Raw genomic sequence first — 20,757 nt, forward strand, 5'->3', positions numbered from 1 at the left:
TGAACGCTCGGATTACATCGTGCAACAGCGAAAATGTAAACTGCGAGAGACTAACTGATTCTATAGTGTATGGTTCTTTATTTGCGAAACCTTTATCACCCGCCAACCCTATTTTTCGATACCGCAGATTAATGAATATTTTTCTACGTAATGTCTCATATTTTTCTCTCTATCCAAATTTGGTTGCAATTTTATATGTATGTACCTCGATATTTTGAGATGTTGAAATCGATATAACATCTAGTCTGAATATCTTTGTACTTATTGTTATCTTTGATGCTGGCGCGTGACTTTTGGCGCGGAAGCGTTCAGAGTAGTCAAGTTGTATTGAATATGAACAGTCTTGACTTTGTGTTGGAAATGACAAGATGAGTCCGAGTTGTAGACAATGAAAGATGTTGTGAGTTTTATTAAGAGCAGTAACGGCTGCGAAATTGTATGATGAAGTAATGTTTTGAACATGCGAAAGTATGAAAAGTTTAATAAATGTGAATTTTTGTGAAAAGTGAGTGTCAAGAATTATTTTCAAGTGACCGTTGTTTAAAAAAGTATGAAGCACATTCCAATGAAAATCATAAATCATCAAATTAATCCTGAAAGATTGTCTTTGTAAGTTCTTCAAGTCGGCCTAATTAACATCCGAGTGGCTTTCGCACCAACAGCGATAGTCCTGCTACCTAGACAACATTTTCAATTACGAGCCAAAGCCAGAGCGAAATCGTCATTGGATTGCAAATACAAGATAAGTGATATTATTGTTAATTTTCTTCAGTGACTGTAATCAATTGATGTAGCAATACCTGCCACATTAAAGACCTTTTAGTTGCACAATAAAAAGATTATAGTTTGAGTGCGCGACGTGATAATTTTTTAACTAATTAACTGTTAGTTAATTTGTCATAATAGCTAATAAAGGATATCACAAAGAAAATTAAAACTTGCCTGTAATGATAAAAGGAGATATCGCAAAGGAAATGAAAACCTGGCTCTGCTCTGTTTTATAAACATTCTTTTCCTTGAAGCAAAACAAAAAAATTATTGCCAACATATGAATGATTGTTATATACATCTACATCTACATGTCTACTCCGCAATTCACATTTAAGTGCTTGGCAGAGGGTTCATCGAACCACAATCATACTATCTCTCTACCATTCCACTCCCGAACAGCGCGCGGGAAAAACGAACATCTAAACCTTTCTGTTGGAGCTCTGATTTCTCTTATTTTATTTTGATGATCATTCCTACCTATGTAGATTGGGCTCAACAAAATATTTTCGCATTCGGAAGAGAGAGTTGGTGACTGAAACTTCGTAAATAGATGTCGCCGCGACGAAAAACGTCTTTGCTTTAATGACTTCCATCCCAGCTCGCGTATCATATCTGCCAACTCTCTCCCCTATTACGTGGTAATACAAAACGAGCTGCCCTTTTTTGCACCCTTTCGGTGTCCTCTGTCAATCCCACTTGGTAAGGATCCCACACCGCGCAGCAATATTCTAACAGAGGACGAACGAGTATAATGTAAGCTGTCTCTTTAGTAGACTTGTTGCATCTTCTAAGTGTCCTGCCAATGAAACGCAACCTTTGGCTCGCCTTCCCCACAATATTATCTATGTGGTCTTTCCAACTGAAGTTGTTCGTAATTTTAACACCCAGGTCATTTATATAGATCGGGAACAGCAGAGGTCCCAGGACGCTTCCCTGGGGAACACCTGATATCACTTCAGTTTTACTCGATGATTTGCCTTCTGTTACTACGAACTGCGACCTTCCTGATAGGAAATCACGAATCCAGTCGCACAACTGAGACGATACCCCATAGGCCCGCAGCTTTATTAGAAGTCGCTTGTGAGGAACGGTGTCAAAAGACACGACAAGAAAGAAACAATATAATAGAAATAATATTCAGTAGTCAGGTCATACCAGTTCAGTATTCTAATTCGGTTAGAACCGTAGGTGATATGCCTTGTAACTTGTCCTTCTGTTTTGTGCTAATGTGACTTTTATGTAACTGTTCAATTTTTCCTAAAAAAATGAATCATGTACGCGAGGCCGGTAAGGGCTTGACGGGAAAAATCGCACGACTTAGTGAATCAAAAATCAGTGTGTCTTCGTTGGCCCACAGATTCAAGAGCTACTCATATTCAGAGACAAGTAATTTGATGATACGCGACATGGCTCTGAGGGGACTGCCTCGAATAGATTTCATTATATTTCATCCAATTCTTGGGAAATATGTGACACAAATTTATAAGAAGCGTGTGGCTGAACAGTTACACGTCTCTGAAATATACTTCGTGTATGCCTGTCTTAACTTCTTCTCTAAAAATTGCGGATTAGTCTGTAACGAGCATGGTGAGGGTTTCATCAGGATACTGCAGTGATGAAAAATAGATATTCAGGCCTCGTACTCTTTTGGCAGACTGCTGATGGACTAATGTAATGGATGCTCAGATGTAACGCATGAGCCAAGCAGAAATGATACAAAGTTCTTCAGGTCAGAAATATCATGAAAGAAGCGAATATTGCATGCTCTACGATATCGGCTACTACTTTCTTTATACGTTGTAAATTAAAAGTTTTTGCTTTCACACTCACGTCAAATGCTTCTCGTGTGTTTTGCGATATTGTCAGGAGTTTGCTATGTTTTCCTGAACCTGCGGTCTCTTTTTAAGCCATATGACTATAATTGCACATTTTTATCCCCCTCTCCTCTCCCCCTTTCAACTTTTTAGTTGACATGTTAATTCTAGTGATGAACATGCACTTGTGAAATCATAGAGGCTGCTCATTGCAGCTAAGCGCGTACAAGACTCCCAGGAGCGCCACCTACCAGAGGTGACCTTGTGCCTGTGCCTCTGATGTTTCGCCAGGCGGGGTATGTCGGTAGCTCTGTACGTGGCATACTTATGCTCTGTAGGATCCAATGCCAAGTTTTATATTTAAACGCCTTATATACAAAAATCTTTCTAGTGGTGCATTACACGTTGTTCGATTCATTGCAAAACGTGTGGTACTTTAAACTGTTTTAAAACAAAGCTCTGGAGTAGAGAGCTACTCCTTTTAAATCATTTATTTTAATGGTATTTCAAACAGTTTTAATACAAAGCTCTAGAGTTAAGATCTACTAATTTTAAATCATGGATTTTAAATGGTGATTTATTCAGTGATAACCTCATGATCGTACGTCAGTATGGTCGAGAGAATTCTTCTGCGTTTGGGGCCGCATTGTCAACTATAAAATTCCGATGTTTCGGCGCCTGTTGCAAGACACCTTCCTCAGGGTGTATTTTATGGCTGACAATGTGGCCACAAACCCAGAAGAATTTTATAGTGACAACAGCCGCGGAAGCCTACGTTTGAATACAACTACGTGAGTATGCTACACTAAAATTATTTGTCAGCATTTCCTGTAATTTTATTTATTGTAATGACACCCTATTGTTCTGCACACAGTGTCGTAATATTCGTTAATAGGTACAATACCTTCTGAGCCGTCCTGCGGCTTGCGTTGGTGCTGTTTGTAGGTTTCCGCTCTCTGTTGGAGGCCAGACGGCATCATTTAGTTGGCATGGTTGCGGTTGTTTGTCTTCTTCTAGTGTTGACTGGCGCCACTTCGTTTCGCAAGCGTTGCCTGTCCGCTAGTGGCAGCAGCGGCGGTTATCAATATGTGGTAACTGTTGCCCTATCTTTGGGCGACGTCTTTGTTTTTCCGGGTGGTGTGAGTGGGCCAGTTCGGTTGGGGACTCAGGAGGAGCCAGATCCGTGCAGTGCCAGAAAACGCCGAGACCGCCGGCGGCGTGCATGGACTGCCAGATGGAAGGGCTGTGGTCATGAGCAGCGGATCCAGCAAGCTTTAAGATGAGTGTATTTCAATCCAAGTAGAGAAACCTCCACCATTGTGATATCTCACGATTCTCCAGTGACTTGGGTTGTTGTCGCTGCTCGTAGTGTCGCTGAGGAGAAGAGCAGCGAGTGGAGTGCTTGGGGAAGGCGGATCTGATTAGCTTCCCTCGACTTCTTATTACTATTTATTGCGTTCAACTTGTTATAACTTGTTAAGTTCAAGCAGCGGTAATTTTCCTTACATGATGGCCACTAATGCCCCAGTTACCTGTCCTGGGGGCTAGTTTATGTAACGGCAGTGTACGTTTCGCCGCCTTGAAGCTGCTGTCCGGTAAGGCGTGTAGTTTTGACAGTTTTATTAATTGTAGGCCGATTGGTGATTCTTCTACACTGGTGGTAGTGATTCCTTTCTCGTTTCTGGCGCTCTAAACAAAGTATTGTGGGGACGTAGTGCAGACCGCCGGTTCCGGCTCTGGCGTATTGTTCCGTCGTTGCATTTGCTTCATCGGACGTCAGGTAGTTTCAGCAAGTTTATCATTAGTCATTCTTTAGACTGCCACAAGTCTGAGTTACCACCTTGTTAAGTGAATGCAACTCTTGGCTGCCTATCTCATCGCTCGCGGAAGTGTTTGTTGCCAGACCTTTTCAGAGATAGATTCGTGGAGCACCGTCGGTGGCCACTTGGTTCTTGTAAGACATGTCTGTTCTACAAGGAGGTCTGATGGCCAGTAGTTCAGTGTAACGCTCCTTTAGCCCACGCCTTCTGCGGGTATAATCTGCCTCAATACCCTTTAAGGAGTTTATGTACTCGTCCTTGTGTTTTATTATTGTATTATTTATTTCAATGCCTTGTAATGCCTACATTAAAGTTTATATATATCTAGTTAATAGTTCTGGTCGCCTTCTGGAATAAATCTAGCAGTGTAGTGCTGAGTGGTTGATAAGGGTTGTGTTACAAAGTTTACCATCATCTTATTTCACCCGTCTGGTGATCAGTTGCTTATTTTTTAATTAACCTTTGCTGTTGTTTTGCTGCTTTAGAGAGGGTTTCTAAATTTTTTATATTATCGCCATTCCTGGCGTGTAAGGCCTTCTGTCCAGATCACAGTGGCTTGCTTTTAAAATATTATCTGCTGTATCTGTATTTAATGGTGATTTGCTATATTGTAACTCACTGAGACCACTATTATTTACACAGTTGTTTATTCTTTCACTAATAACGTGTGGTATTTTTATTTATTACTGAGTCAGGAATTACTGGTTTAAAATAAATTGAGTGTAACTGTAAAAATGCAACCAACAGTAACTGATTGCGCCCCCGTCCACAATCGTAACCGACTCCTGGCTTCCCTTGACTACCAGGTTTTACCTTCTGAAGATGACACTTCCAAAATTGTCAAATCCATGGTAAAAGTACAATAACCCCGTATTGTGCAACTGTCCATTGAAATAAAAGATCGTTTATGTATTCTTGATATATTCTATAGGAAACTAAAAAATACTTTTGTTGAAATTAGTACTACGTGTTCGACAGAACGGACACATCTCGTATCTATAATTCTATGTGCGCGACGGCTGTTTGATGGAAAAGCTTCAGTGCAGATTCCAAACTCTACGGGAATCAGAAACCTGCGAGAAGGGGGTTAATGGGCGGGGGTAACTGCGGTGCGGCGGGCGGAAGTTGGGAATTCGCATCTGCCGGGAAGCGTGTCCGGATGGCCGAGGCTGTTAAGGCAACCGTTCCACAGAAGCGGAGCATTCGAATTCGAGTCCCGGTTCGGCACAAATTTTCAGCTCTTGCCGTTACATTGCCACAATGTCCAGTGCGGCTGGAAGTAATTATTTCCTTCGTATCTCTTTCCCATGCCGTTTCCATTCCTTCCATCCTGATTATTCATGTATACGTCCCAGCTGCCTATTCACAAGTGGTGTCTATGCTCTCGGATACGTCCCAAAGAACAGACACCACTCATGTCCGTAGTTCTTCTAATTCCCGAGAAACGAATGTGAACGGAGATAAGGGAGGTGCCATGATTTGAGACGCTGTGTAAATTCACTTATAGAGTATTTCCGAGAGAGAATAAAAGAATCGATAACTTTAGATTTTCTGACCGTAATGTGAAACGTTTATCAACGCGATGCGACACCGCTTCTTTACGTCATAGGCTGAATATAAGGAAATCGTGTTAAAATATAGACATCTTCAGCTGAAAGATGCCAGATAAATAGTATATAATTGACATTTGTCCGGTTATTCCATATGGTACAGTTTCCTGGAAGAGTTCGACTAATAAATTTATTATTAATGAAGAAAAACAGTCATGCAATTTTTTATTTCGCCACAACTTTAGCCGTATCCCTATATTCGTGACAAATACAAAGGCAATATTTCTGAAAATAGCGATTATCTACCCGAAAACAGGTCACTGATAATCGAGCTGTTGTTTACTAGCAGAAATAAAATTAATTGTACAAGTATAATGCACTTTTCTTCTTGGATACAATGTTGTCTTTCTAAAAATCTCATGAAGAGCGTATGGAACAGACAACAGTCAAATCCTAGACCAGGGGCGGGCAAACGTTGCACGCGGCTCGTGAGCGCACAAAGCTGCACGTGTGCTGCTCGCGTGCAATCGTCGAATGGGGCAGTGGCGACAGCCGGCAGGTTGCGGCAGTGTAGTAGAAGGCTAAGCCGCGGACGTTGATGGGAAGCGACCACTACGTAGTGAACGTTGTATTTCATGAACCGGAAAATGCAGAGTGAATGAAGGAAACGGAGACGTGGAGATTTGCTGTCTTTTTTTCTTTGTGCAAAGACGTGATAATTCGAAATGTTTAATATGTGGCAGTATTCTCGCTGGTCAGCGGAAGTTTAATATTGAAGGCCATTATAATAAATTTCACATGGACGAGTACAATTTATTGTCGGATTCTGAGCGGATGCGGAAATTGACTGAGCTTAAGAAGAGCGACCTGACGATATTAGATGCATCTGTCCAAGTTGCCGTTGTCACGAGGGATCTGCGACTTTCTCTCGTCATGTCTCTCATCTAACTGATTTAACATTTTATGGAGCACTGTTTTCAATTTTTCAGGACGACAACAATAATAGCCCAGCGGTACGTGCAAGCTATAAAATTGCGCTTAATATAGTGAGAGCTGGAAAACCATTTGCTGAATTAATAAGCCTCGGTTAAGAGCAAACATAAGTGATGAAAATTTACGTAACTGTTGGCGTTTGTCTGTATGCAGAAATTTTGTTCCAGATATTAAACGTATTGTAAACTCCACCTGTGATAATTAAATAAAACGTATCGTAGTTAATAGGTACTCTTGCAAACCATGATTTATTTCAAGCACTCCTGCTAACCTCATTCCATCATTCAATAAAGCAAGCTATAAAAACAAAACGCATTACAGAGGAAAGAGTGGACAGAAGGTATGGTGGGGAGGGGAGGTAAGCGGGTGGCCAGCTTGCCCCTGTGTGCACGCAGAACACCTGTTAACTGCACGCGTGCAAGTGCACCGCACACGTGCAGGATTCCTGCCCGCCCCTGTCCTAGACGAAGGGCTCAGGTAAGCCATTGACCACCATTTGTTATTAAGTACATCCTCCAAAATTTTATCGGATAGCAAGAAATTAATTAATACTTGTGCTTCGAAAGTGCTAAGTAATCATTACCGTCAGAGAGAATGATTCTTTTCTATTTACAATAAAAAAACATTAAATATCAGCTTCATGACAAATTATTAAAACTCCAAATACCAGACGGTAAACAATTTAGAAATGCTTTACAATTTTAAAAGGATTACAAAAGATCAAAATTATTATATATTAAAATTCACTTGCCCGACATCAGACCGGGTCACAACCAAGGTGACAGCAAGGCAAGAGAGAGTAAGATGACCGCCACAGCATGTATAGAAAATACTCCCTTAAAAACTTTGCAGGAATCCATCGCACAGCTAACTGACGACGACGACGACGACGACGACGATATTGCTTGGATCAATGTCGTACGTATTGTTTGATCTTACATGCGATTCAAAGATGAAACCTTTACTTCCGTAAAGAGTTCCACAGGTAACTGTGTTCTGTAACTGTGACTCAGCAGATATATCAAAGGTAATGACCATAATTTTTTCACAATAGAGAAAGTTAAAAAGTACTTCCAAACATTTTATTGTTTCAAAAATATACAGATATTTGTTGAAAAATGGAGCACAGTGTGACACCGACAGTCCCTACACGACGGTTCGTAGTTGCGTGATTAGTCCTAACGGACAATATCTCAGCGGATTTTGTGCAATATCTGTCGCTCACGGCTGTTGCTGGCGCTCATAAATAGAGATTTGCAAGCGTATCACTTTCCAGGATATAAAACATGCAGCAATGCCGGTGGCTCTAATATTTTATGAGTAGCTCTAGTGCTTCCGTGGGACGGTATTTCAGGGAACAGACACATGGACTGAAATACCAGGCCCCAGAAACAGTGGTTTCGCTACAGAGTTGTATGTCTCCATCTGACATTCTGCAGAAGTTGTAGGTGTAAATTATACGAAAACTAAGAACAAGAAGGTAGGGTGGGAGGGAAGGAAATATTAAGGACAACTACTAAATATTACCACCACGAATGCAAAAATTGTGTGTGTGTGTGTGTGTGTGTGTGTGTGTGTGTGTGTGTGTGTGTGTGTGTGTGTGTGTATTAGTGAGGGCGAGGTTTAGAGACAATTCTGTAATGGACCGTGCAGTACATAACATTACTAACAATTTCATCTCGATGTAATACTGATTCTCTGTATACAACAAAATTAAGAAAAAGAACAATATTTCATAGTAGATGCCAAATTTTATACAATGAAATTGATTTATCACAGGATACACAATGTTAAAATTGAACTAATTAAGGTAGGAGGCTGTGGATTAACTTATTACTTGAGGGTGTGGTCGTCAAAGACGCAACGCGGCTCAGTTGGACGTGATTGCTAAATAGGGGTCAGCCTACCTAAAGTAATGATTCACACATTTACCAGAATTGTTTAGAAAACCACAAAAACCTAAATCCAGATGGCTGGATGGGTACTTCAGCATCAACCTTTCAGGTCACGGGTCTGGAGTCTCACCTTCGCGCCACACCTGATGGGCCAAAGCCAAATATATGGAGGAATTGTTCCGTAGGACCTACATACTCTGTTATTTACTGTAAGAGGCGTAATATGCCCCAAAACACAGGGGTGGTCAGTTCAGCAATTGAACTCAAATATAACACGTCTTGGGGATAAAGTGACTGGCTTGCGCTCTTTTTTTGACTCATTGTACAACAAAATTGCGAAATAGAAGAAGACTTCACGAACTCTAGATCCAAAGAAGACAGTCAAGTTTACCACGATTACATAAAGACGTCTTATAAAATCTAGTACATGTTAAACAAATCGCCTTTAGCACTACGAACCAAATTTAAAAAATAAATATACAACCTGCCGAAGAAAGAAAAGAAACATACATCCTCGGGAGTTTATAAGGTTTCTTGCTACTACTGCGGTATGAACGTCGACCTGCAGAATCCGACACCTGTGTACCGTCCTCTCGAAACCGGCATGCTACGAAGAAATCTTGCCGCAACAGTTATGGAGCATGATAAGTACAGCTCCCCTTAGACGTTGATTTCCACATTACACTCTTCTTTTTTTAGGATAAATTTCAGTCATCAGTTGCAAATAAATATTATTATCTTCAGCGGTCAGTAACAAAATCGCATCTCTGTCTTATTTTTTACTAACGAACATAAATGCAACCGATTAATTTTTCCAATTTTTCTACATAATTTTGCTAAAATTTAAATGTTATTAACAATTGTTAACTAATCTTCGTGTGATTGTGACGAAAAACGTAAAAATAAAAAGAGTCAAATATTTCTCGATCCAAGTAAGGTATCGCAATTCTGTTTGTACCAAACTGACTGTAAGTAAACTATCACTAAATAACACATAGTCGCTTGTCACAGTAACATTAATTACAGAGTTGTCGATTTCAACTTAGATATTTTTCTCAAATAAAAGTACAGTAATTTCTGTTATTGGTGTGCTAATAGCAGAAGTTCCTAAACTTGCTTGTATGCCTTCCCCTGACTACTTACTGTGATGTACTGACGAAGAATAGATTACTTAGATTTGACATTTCGTATTATCTGGTTTTAATTGTGGTCATAAAGCTTCATATCGGTAGCCTTCACCTGACTATATGCCTTTTGTTCCTTTATTCGACCGTCATTCATCTCTTTTTTTTTTTTTCGCTAAACTGTGAGATCTGGGTCAGCAGGGCAAACGAAGCGCGGTGGAATTTTCGGAGAAGAGATGGGAACGGAGTCTGCTATATGTCACCTGTCAGATTAGATTTGGGATATGTCACTCAGGACCTGCCATTCAGGGAATTCGTGTCGATAGGTGGACGAGAAAGGAAAGGAACGTAAAATATGGCACTGAGAAGGAAATTAAGCTTCGTGAAGCATCTGCATTATGCCTTTGCAGTAGCAGACATTAAAATGGTGATGTCCATTGCATTTTAAATTAAAGTTGATTGCTACTAATCGCAAAATACAGCAACAAACCATAATTCAGTCTTTTCTACCATTTTATACACTACTGTACTCAAAACCACCGGATATAGCTCGTTTTACCTTCCTCTCTGTTTTCTGTTTCAGATATGTGCCAGCAAATACTTGGATTTTTTACTTGGCGACAGTGAGACAACGTCATTCTTCGAAGTTCCGCTCTACGAATAGCGCGTAAAGTACGGTTAATTTCAAGAACAGATACACCGTCATCGATGAGCCGTTGCTGACATGGTTTTTTAAATCAAAGTATTCAAAAGTAAGCCGCAAAAAATTAATAAAACAGTAAGAAGTAATTTTCTGATCACGTTGAACGGACATAACTCTAAAGTTGTCCTACACTAGCCCAAAAGTTTCCGAATCTGTTTCCGCAGCGCACAAAGTCAAAACACCTTCATTTTAAAGGTAGGTAAAGTTCGGAGTTGACAGCTACGTATAGGTTTGTATAAAAATAAAATAATAACAGAAACACTCATTTTAAAGTCATACTCAACATACTGAACCAATTTGCCATTAAGATAGTTCATGGGCTGAATGAAGTTACTATTCAGTGCACTACTTCTCTAATCTCGGGATCAAACTGGATAGAGTAATCTTTATTTGCTGCTACTTGTAAATCTTCGATCCGTTCTTACTCTTTATTACGATCTTCTAAGATGGACATACACCATCAAAAATGATTCGTTTGTGATACATTTACAAGAAGATGATAGCTGTTTTTTCTTGAGCTATACCCAGCGTGTAGTCACTCTTGCTTTCTTTCAAAAAATAAAACAAAAAAATCCTGTTTTTCTGTATTTTCTAAACACTTCGTGTAAGAGACTGGCGGCCAGCCTTTTCCGCTGTCGAACACATCTCACCACCTAGCTTCTGTCAATCTCTACAGTGTAGACTGTGGGCGCTCTAGGTCGCAAATTGTGCCCAAGAATCTTACTTGTTAGATACTTTGTTGCTTATTGTGTACTATTTTTATCTGCATCTCATGTACAAAACGAAATACGAGAAAGACTTATTTTAAGGACTGATGGTGGCACTGGATGTAAAGCACACTAGGGAAGAAATTATACACGTTTATTGTACAGGATGGCAATAATTGAACTACATGAAAAAAAAATTGGTTACAAACTACGGAGTGCACAGACTTTATTCAACATGTAAACGTCACTACAGATATTCGGATTTATGTTATGACATATTCGATATGCCTGGCATCATTGGCGATTGTGTGGCGCGGACGAATAGCGAAATTCTGCATGACCAGCTGAAGTGTCGGAAGATCGATGCTGTCGACGACCTCCTAAATGGCTGTTTTCAGCACAGCAGTGGTTTTGGGGTCATTGTTGTACACCTTGTCTTTAATATAGCTCCACAAAAAGGAGTCATGTGTGTTCATATCCGGAGAATATGGCAGCCAATCAAGGCCCACGCCAGTGGCCTCTGGTTACCCCAAAGTCAGAATGCGGACCCAAAGTGATCCTTCAGGAAATTAAACACGCAGCTGCTTCGATAGGTTCGAGCTCTGTCTTTCATGAACCACGCGTCTTGTCGACACTGGGGTCACTTTGGATAATGGGGATGAAATCATTTCCCAAAACCTTCACGTATCGTTTGGTAGTCACCGAGCTATCAAGGAATATCGCACCGATTATTCCTTGACTGGACACTGCACATCACACAGTCACCCGTTGAGGGTGAAGAGACTTCTCGATCGTGAAATGCGGAATCTCAGTCCCTCAAATGTGCAAATTTTGCTTATTGACCAACCCATCCAAATGAAAGTGGGCTAAACCAAACGAAGCGCATACTAATTCCCATCATACCCGCGGCCAACTGTGCAGTTTGAACGTCCTAACGCGAAAAGTTCAGAAGTCTTGACGATTTTATTTCATATAGTTCAATAATTGTCACCCTGTAGGCTATACGTAGTGCAGTGATGCACAACGGGGCACGATGCCGTAACAAAAATAAACAACGTCTAGAAGTTGTACATAATTTATCTGAATCGGATGATTATGATGATATTTGGTTTTGGGGCGATCAACTGCGCGCTCACCAGCGCCCGTACATAGTCACAATTTTTACGTAATCCAATTCTTACGCAGTCCAATCTTGCCACTGTCATGAATGATGATGATGATGATGATGATGATGATGAAATAATGAGGACAACACAAACATCCAGTCCCCGGGCAGAGAAAATCCCCAACACGGTGTGGATCGGAGATTTAAAGGAAACCGCAAATTAAACGATAATGTTACAAAACAGGAGCTGAGCTTAGCGCATTCTTTAGTTCTGACCAAGTGTTCGATCAGCATGACGAAGAAATAAAGTAGAAGAAATTGTAAGTTGCCAAATGGGACAAGAAATACAGTTTTACGCATACAAATTTATACATGAACAGAAGGGTTAGTTCGGCCAGGAAGCAGTTATAAAAGCAGTCTCACTCCCATTCTTCGACAGTGCATCGGGCACTTAACAAAATTGTCGAGGAAATCACCTAATCGTTCGTGTAAATGATTTTTGGAATAACGAAACCGTAGGAAACAAATGCGTGTCTTCATATTTTGCACGATGTTGCTGAATTAACGAAATAGAACAGTATGAACCAAGAATCATCCAGGTCAAGTGTATGTGAGGAACCTGTTCGCCAAGCGTAGTTTCTTGCTGCTTTAAAGGTCCCAGCATGTCAGTGGTTGAGACCTCACTAAGTCCACAGGTTTCTTCCACTACCAAGACTCGATCTGGCTAAATCGAAAGCAAGCGTCACCGCAAAGGTTTGTGGTAGCGATCTCGGATACGAAGATCGGTAATGACAAGAAGGTAAAATTTCTTGGGAAATTTATTGAAAAAACTAATTTTTTTGGCTTTCCATGCCTCAATCTGTAAAAACGGAAACCTTATAGGATCACTTTGTTATTCTTTTTCTCAGGAACGGGTAGCCGCATCTAATTCACCTTCATGTAATATATTACGATATATGGTCCCTTGTAGGTGTAAATTCTAAGATAACGCAATCAAAAGATTCGGTCATTTATGTCATATATTTTGATCCTATTCGCAACATCGCTCATCAAAACCTGTAGGGCACTTCCCATCGATATAGACTCATGACATTCGGCAAGAAGCAAAGTTGCATAACACAAGTGGCTAAAAAATCTAAAATTTGTCAAACAGTTATTGTATCTCATAAAAAATATCTTTCTGCCATTTGAACATACATTGCATTGCTCAAACTATCAGAATCGTAATAGGGGAATAATAGTGCATGCAGACACAAAATGTAACTTATTGTCATGTTTTAGTAAGTAACTAAAAATGACCGGTCGGATTGGCCGTGCGATTCTAGGCGCTACAGTATGGAACCGAGCGACCGCCACGGTCGCAGGTTCGAATACTGCCTCGGGTATGGATGTGTGTGATGTCCTTAGGTTAGTTAGGTTTAATTAGTTCTAAGTTCTAGGCGACTGATGACCTCAGAAGTTGAGTCGCATAGTGCTCAGAACCAATTGAACCATTTTTGAACTAAAAATGTTTTATTAAATCTGACTCTGCATATATAAAGTCCCCCGCTCGTTCCTTTTTTGTATGTCCGGGCTAGTCGGAGGAATTCTATAGAGATATTGATACGGTCTTCGAATTGTCACGAGAAGTAGCCTGCCATTATCGATAACAGGCAAAAATCGTTGAGATTCTCGAATCCCGGGATGGATGAACTATATACATACATAATTAGGTTTGTACGTTACCCAAACTGCGCGAGTCCTAATCCCAATAGCCTAATATTTTCCCTATAATTTAGTTATCCACAATAGAGTAGTATTCACACTCAGTAGCCATGTGGTTCTCAAGTTTTGTTTTCCTCCTCCTGACAAGATGGGCTGGGGGAGAACGAGAATAATGTAGGATGAGGGACTGACAAGACTGCAATGCACATTTGCAAGTCAGGCGCATGTAAATAACTTGCAAATCGCCTAGTGGTAAACGGAAATCCACGTAGTAAACCATCACGTACAGAGCCGGAGGGTGATTCGTGGACACGCCCAAGCAGCGAATCGAGATAGTCACGCGGTATACACCCGTGACAGAGAAGGCCGCGAACACTGCAAGTCGCGGACGAAAACTACCGGGTATCGTGTATAATATATTCTTGATAAATAATTCTGAACTGAATCCTCCACAGTCTCGGCGCCCACTGTTGACCATTAATAAACGGCTTCTTTTCTTTTTTTGTTTTTCTCGATGGGGGAGCTCCTCATGGAAATGATTTCCGTGGCAGGTGTGTGTGTGCGTGTCTGCGTAGGCGCGAGCAAAACTTTCACCACTTGCCGGTCGGCGTCGGCGCCGCAGTGTGGGGGCGCGGTCGCGAGACTCTGCCCCGCCCGCCCATTACCGATTTCACAGCGACGCGGGGGGCGAGGCGCTGGTGGCCGGCTCAATGAGTGACGTCACGGCCGCGTGCCGAGGGCACGCCGTCCAGCTAGACGCTGCTCCACTCATTAGCACGACACACGGCGATCGCGCGGTGCGGAAATTTATGGAAACCTCTGGCGTCGTAATTGGTGCTCGGAAAAGTGTGGAAGTAGTCTTGCGTTAGTTACTGTACTACTCATTACGGTAACTCACGACACGATTACGTCAACTGATACTCGTGTTTGCTAAACTACTATGATCGTGCCTGCCTTTTGCGAAACTTAGTGAGCCAACAAGTCAGACGAATCTTGTAGCTAGAATATTTTATTATTCTTGGACATACGGTCGGTCTATGCAAGTAAAGGGAAGACTGTTTTGTGCTGTACGCGTTTTTCTCCTTTTCGTTTATGAAGCATCTTCAGTGGTCACAGGTGAGGGTTGCCAACATTGTACATTGTACCGCCTCCTAATTTGTAGCACTATTATAAAGTTCTTGCATTATCCGACGTTTAGTGAGGTCAGCGAGAACTACTGCGGCGGCGTAGTTCCTTCCGTCCCTTTACGACGAACCTGCACCTACCTGTGAACATTGTCTCAGCAGATCATCAGTAGGAAAGCCGAGCGAAACCTACTGTACTTCGACGTGAACCAGGATGCAATTAAAGTCACTATCTACGGTTCGGGACAAAGTTTTCAAAGGAAATGAAAGATTGGAAATTTTGTCCTTGATTAATATACTCTGAAACTTAGGTGAACAAGTAACACTGCCAAGCCCATGCTAGTCTCAACACAGTCACTCACAATCCCTTTCGTTCACGTTAGCAAGTTTATGGTGTTGCATTTCCCGAAAACGTAGTAGCTACAAAAATACGGATTGTTTTTGATTGAGAATGCTCGCCAAATATTAAGTCTGTCGGTACCAAATGCAGTCACAGTTTTTAGCCACCGAACTGCTCAATACGCCACGCGGAATATATGTGTTATCTCGTGACAAAATCCACTTAAAAATTCCGAAATTTCTACACGCCCGTCGGAATAATTATGCCGTCACTTTACCACACTTTTGATGTATGAAACACTGCTAGATCCGGCAACTTATCGTTTCCACCGGAACTACTACTACACACGTCCAAACTGTTTCATGGCTTGCTCCCATCCTTCTCTATAATACTCTAAGTCTTCTCTACCAGCAGAGAAAGGCGCGCGAAGAATATTTCTTTACCATTAGTCAGTTTACTCAACATCCAATAGCAAAACAACACTCTCCCGCGTCAATCCGCACTTTTCATCAATAACCAATCGCAAAATAGTAAACCTAACCACTGCACTTTTTACCGACGTAATTATCAAATACGTTGAAGTTTTGTTTATGCATAAAGTTATTTACTATTGTTATTTATACCTGAATTAACTTTCCCTTTACCATAAACTTACTTTACAAATCTATTCTACAATAATCCCCTTTGTACATATCCATACTACTTCGAAATGTTCCCACACTAAATCCTACTACATAACTCGTTAAACAATTGTCTTCATATTAACCTTAAACCACACTTACGCATCATTCATACTGCTAAAACACATTTATAACATTTTAGATGCACAAAAAGACATAATAACATTTTATGAAAATACTAGAACAGTTTATGAAAAACATTCTATTACTTTAGTGCACTCTAGTGGTCACAATCGAAACTAAAATCACAGCCCCCCTATACAATATTGTCCTCTATCGGATGATACATAAACTACGTGCGCGCCCAGTCTCGCGTCACCATCTGTCACTATCCAGCTCTGAGACACATCTCCCATTTAACCGCCTCCAAGGCAGGATCGTTATACGGCGCTACGCCTCACTACATGTTTCTTGGCACCACATTGTGAGCTATGAGTTATGTATGTTAAGGAGTAGATTGTGTGAAGACTGAGTTGATTCTGTTGTTGTTCTCACGACACGTTTTGTTTACGTAGCGAACAGGATTAGCGCTTTAAAATAATGCTAACACAATTTTCTGTTCAAGGGTGAAAATACACGAAATGTCCTTACTTTTCAGTCAGTAAAAAATCTATATTCGTTGTGAATCGTATGTGAGAAGTTGATAGAGAGAGATTAGCAATGTTGCCTGATCTTCTACCGCTACAATTTAAGAAACCTGCTTCTCTAGTGAGCTTTAAAAAATGCGTTTAGCATTATTAGTGCTACATGATGTTTATAAAGGAAGTGGTGAGTATCTTAAGCTTTCTTTATGCTAAGTTATAAGTTGATAATTATTCTTGATTACAATATGGTCTCAGAAAGGTGCTCAGTAACGGTATTAAGTGATTATGGCATGCATATAAACTGTGCCTAACCCAACGATTACGGGGCATGCTGAAAATAATACTAAATGTGCGAATGGGGATGTACAAACTTCTGGCCGCAGTAAAGTGCTTTCTAACGAAGTCGAAACGAATTGGAAGAGCATCTTCTTACATTTAGGGCATGATGTTGGGTTACTCATATCGGCCGTAAAAAACTTTGCTTTCGATATTTCAGAACGATACGGATTGCCCAGACCATGTGCAGCTAGTCTTACTTGATTGTGGTACTTTGTAGGTGTGTGCTTTTTTAATGGTTGAGCATACCAGTGGCAGTGAAAGCAAGTGTATCTTAAGTTATTGTAATGTATGGTTCAAATGGCTCTGAACACTATGCGTCTTAACTTCTGAGGTCATCAGTCGCCTAGAACTTAGAACTAATTAAACCTAACTAACCTAAGGACATCACACGCATCCATGCCCGACGCAGGATTCGAACCTGCGACCAGAGGGGTCGCTCGGCTCCAGACTGTAGCGCCTAGAACCGCACGGCCACTACGGCCGGCTATTGTAATGTAAATTTGAGTTTGTATTTCTGCTGGTACGAGTAATTTCGAAATGAAACTACTGGAGTAATATATGCTTTTGATTTACATTTACTAAATTTTAGCCCCATTATTGTTTCTTATTTAGGATTATAATTTATTGGCAGTATGAGGTCGTGGAAGTATTGAAATATGGGACTGTGTTTAAGGAAAAGGCGAAATTGCTTTCAAATTTCCACTGAAGCGCCAAAGAAACTGGTACACCAACCTAATACTGCGTAGGGCCCCCGTGAGCACGCAGAAGTGCCGCAACACGGCGTGGCATGGGCAGTTAATCCCGCAGGGCTGTCCATAAATCCTTAAGAATAATAAGGGGTGGAGATCTCTTCTGAACAGCACATTGCAAAGCATCCCAGATAAGCTCAATGCTGTTCATCTTTGGGGAGTTTGATGGGCAGCGCAAGTGTTTAAACTCAGAAGAATGTTCGTGGAGCCACTCTGTAGAATTTCTGGACGCGTGAGGTGATGCATTGTCCTAATGGAATCGCTCAAGTCCGCCGGAATGCACAATGGACATGAATGGATGCAGGTTTTCAGACAGGATGCTTGTGTTCTTGTCACGTGTCGGAGTCGTACATAGACGTATCAAGGGTCGCATATCGCTCCAACTACACACGTCCCACACCATCACTGAACCTCCACCAGCTTGAACGGTCCCGTGCTGACATGCAGGGTCCATGGATTTATGAGATCCTCTCCATACCTGTACACGTACATCCGCTCGATACAATTTGAAACGAAACTCGTCCGACCAGACAAAATGTTTCCAGTCATCAACAGTCCAATGTTATTGTTCACAGGTCCAGGCGAGGCTTAAAGCTTTGTGTCGTGCAGTTACCAAGGGTACACGAGTGGGTTGAAATGGAAATGGCTCTGAGAACTATGGGACTTAACATCTGTGGTCATCAGTCCCCTAGAACTTAGAACTACTTAAACCTAACTAACCTAAGGACATCACACACATCCATGCCCGAGGCAGGATTCGAACATGCGACCTTAGCGGTCACGCGGTTCCAGACTGACGGGCCAGAACCGCACGGCCACAGCGGCCGGCCACGAGTGGGTCTTCAGCTCCGAAAGCCCATACCGATGATGTTTCGTTGAATAGTTCACACGTTGACATTTGTTGAGGGCCAGCATTGAAATCGGCAGCAATCTGCGGAAAGGTTGCACTTCTGTTACACTGAACGATTCTCTTCCCTCGTCGTTGGTCCCGTTCTTGCAGGATCTTTTTTTGGCCGCAGCGATATCGGAGATCCGATGTTTTACCGTATTCCTGATATTCATGATACTCTCATGAAATGGTTGTACGGGAAAATCCCCACTTCATCGCTACTTCGGAGAACCTGTGTCCCATCGCCCGTGCGCCAACTAGAGCACAACGTTCACACTAACTTAAATCTTGATAGCCTGCCGTTGTAGCAGCAGTAACAGATCTATCAACTGGGCCTGACACTTGTCTTATATGGGCGCTGTCGACCGCAGCGTCGTATTCTGCCTGTTTACATGTCTCTGTATTTGAATACGCATGCGTATACCACTTTCTTTGTTGCTTCAGTGTATATCATGAAATGATGGGCGGTAGAAAGATTTATGTCCCAGTAGTTTCAAAGTGGAAAAAAAATTATGTTTTTCGGACACAAAGGGTTCAGTAGTGGACAGGCACCTGTGGTATGTCATTGTTGTTGTCACAAATCGCAGTTGAGCAACATCCCTATATCAGGTGTTCAAGAATGTTTTGAAGCAGAGGAGAAATACTAAAGCAGAGAGAAGTGTGTGAAAAGTTTGTTCCGCACACATGTAATCCCGAACAAAAAAGCGAAATATGGACACCTGGTGCGACTTTACTGAAATGAAAAACGCGTAGTCCTGCTGTTCTTTTCCAGAAAAAGTCACGGGGGAAGGGACTCTACCACAAAACAATGTAACGTCAACAATAACATTAGTTAATTTTTTGTCTTCGTCCAATGATATATTTTAAAGATGGAGGACAGACAATTTTTAATGCATCACTGCTGGTAATTAAGTAAATTTCCCTGTGTTATTACGCGAAGTTCAGCTATCTCTGTCTTCTTTTTCGCTACATCTGGCAGAAGGTGATCCACATGAATGATTTAGTATCCAATTCCTTCTCTAGGAAATCATTAGCCAATAAAGTTATTTCGCCTAACGTGTGAGTACGTAATGTTTGCTCTGTACAGAAATGATTCTTTCTTCAGAAATTTCCTTGAATGTATCATATTATTCAGTAAGAAATTGAGCTTGTACGTTTGTCTTTTCTCATTTTGTTAATAACTGTAGAAGAATTAGCACACGGGCCTTAACGTCTGAGATATTCTATTAACCAGTTTGTAATTGTATGTGATAAGTCGCAAATTATCTCCCGCCCTCCCCCAGCATCCTCCGTTCTTCCCTCTCCCCTCCCGTCCCCCCAACCCTCCCGACCCCTTATGTCGTTGGTGTTATGCTTACTACTTATCTCGGCAGGCAGACCATTTCATCACAATTATCGTCCAATTACAGTAATATAAATGCAAATTATGTGAATTTGAATGCCGCTCGTATCCCCATTAAATATGCATTTAGAGTACTCGCACGCTCCCCATTAAATATAAATACTGTATTATGTTGGGCCCTACTGGGAAAGCTTCTGTAGAGTCATCTCTATCTTTAACTGCATGAAAAATGTTCCACGTCTACTTAAATATCACCACCCAGTACAACGAATCTGTAATAACCTTAAAGTGTAAGTTAACCTACCTGTTCTGCATCATATCAAATTACTACCTTTTTACTAAGTTTCCTGAAATATTGAAGTTGCTATCAAGATAATACCGTAAAACTAAACAGATTCCACTTCAAAAAAAAAAATGTCGTTGACTCTCGCCACGTAATTCGAAATAATTTTCAGACTTACAAATAACAAATTCCTGGATTTTATATGTAAAGCAATTTTACCGTTTGAGGACCGAAAAAGCTG

The sequence above is a fragment of the Schistocerca cancellata genome, chromosome 2 (assembly GCF_023864275.1).
Source record: "Schistocerca cancellata isolate TAMUIC-IGC-003103 chromosome 2, iqSchCanc2.1, whole genome shotgun sequence".
In the NCBI taxonomy this organism is placed as follows: Eukaryota; Metazoa; Arthropoda; class Insecta; order Orthoptera; family Acrididae; genus Schistocerca; species Schistocerca cancellata.